Source organism: Opisthorchis viverrini (assembly GCF_000715545.1).
Source record: "Opisthorchis viverrini unplaced genomic scaffold opera_v5_26, whole genome shotgun sequence".
Lineage (NCBI taxonomy): Eukaryota > Metazoa > Platyhelminthes > Trematoda > Opisthorchiida > Opisthorchiidae > Opisthorchis > Opisthorchis viverrini.
The window spans coordinates 2,758,495-2,760,063 of NW_008751683.1; positions in this window are offsets into that span (position 1 = coordinate 2,758,495).

The following is a 1,569-nucleotide window of genomic DNA, read 5'->3' on the forward strand; positions in this document are numbered from 1 at the left end:
GTGGAAGAGAGCCAGAGGCGGTCAAACAATGACTTGGCAGCGAAGTATGAAAGTCATTACCAGCAAACTCAGCTGCGCTGGTCACTGCCGTCTTCCTGGATGGGGACCCCGAGACGGGCCACATCAATAGAGACGGACGTTGTCAGATATGGCCCAGTCGCGCCCTCAATGGCGCTCGTGCATCCAAGCTATTGCCTTCAATGCATAGCTCCCTTGCCCCCACACATTGCCTTCAATGCATAGCTCCCTTCCAAGCCCCCACACTTAACAGTCCACCTACATTGCTGGATTTATGCACCAATTTACCAGCTACCGCCTGCATTTCGCAGCTACCTGCCCCTCCTCCTCGAATCATCGGTGAACGAAACTGTGGCAGCTACAACTACCGTACGACAAGTAAGCGGTTATTACAGCTGACAATGATAATGATGCTGATACGAAGGAAACCTCGTAACCAGAATAATCTATGACGCGTAACCCATGCATTGTGAGAGTTCCTTTTTCCTAAAACCACCTGGTGTACTTCGGCATTGCTAATTCAATGCTCCCAGATTTAGATAGTTAGAAATACTGCAGAACATAGTAGCCAAATGATCTCAGTGGTGGGTTGTCTAATTAAAGTTTGCCTGTGATTGTGCGCTGGATTGATCCCACTGATGGCACCTTACTCAGACAATATATTCAGGTGTGTTCATTTTAATGCTGTTCGACGATGTAGGCACTTCATCACTGATCGTTTTTCTAAGATAATAGGGCTTATTCGCATCAAGTCCTGTCATGGCTGTATAACAGTTATGCTGGTGGACTACTGGTGGATTAATGTCAACGATGACAATGGTTACCTAACAAGACCCGACCAGTGCTTCGGAGACACCGATTGTCAACCACTGATGGCCTGCGTAACTCCTCGACACGTAGAGTCCCGAAACCAAACAAACCAAATTGCCATCAGTTACCGGTGGCGAGAGACCATCACTTCCCACCGCCTCTTCTGGAACACCAACATGAAATCCGACCATACACTTGTGCGCTGCCGCTTTTCACTGCGCTTTTCAGGTCTACGCAAAACGCGCATACCTTGCTTAGCCATTGACCCAGAAATCAAACGAAGCTTTCTGAACCTGCTCCTCTAACACCTGTCGAACATTACGATATAGGACATTAATGGCCACAGGCATCCACAGTGCTATTCAGAGTCAGAACTACTGTTTGCGGTAGAACCAAGCGAACCTCATCCAAACGTTGAATCTCTGATAGGATCCTGGCTTTGCTGCAGGCACGGCAACAGATCCCTACTGATCGCTATCACAACTCCACTCGACGCGTTATCCAACGTCAGGTCAAACTGAGTGTCCGTGCAAACCGCGAAGCTTGATTGATCCGAAAGGCCGAAGAAATAGAACAGAAAAAGTTGGAAACCTTCGCATGTTGTTTTACCTAATTCGTTCGACTCATCCTAGGAAACCTCATGTTAACGAAACTTCTTGAGACGCTTGCCCATCAAGGAATGCCCCGGAAGTTTGTAAACATAATACGTTCTTTGTATTCTCAGACTTCCGGACGTGTGAG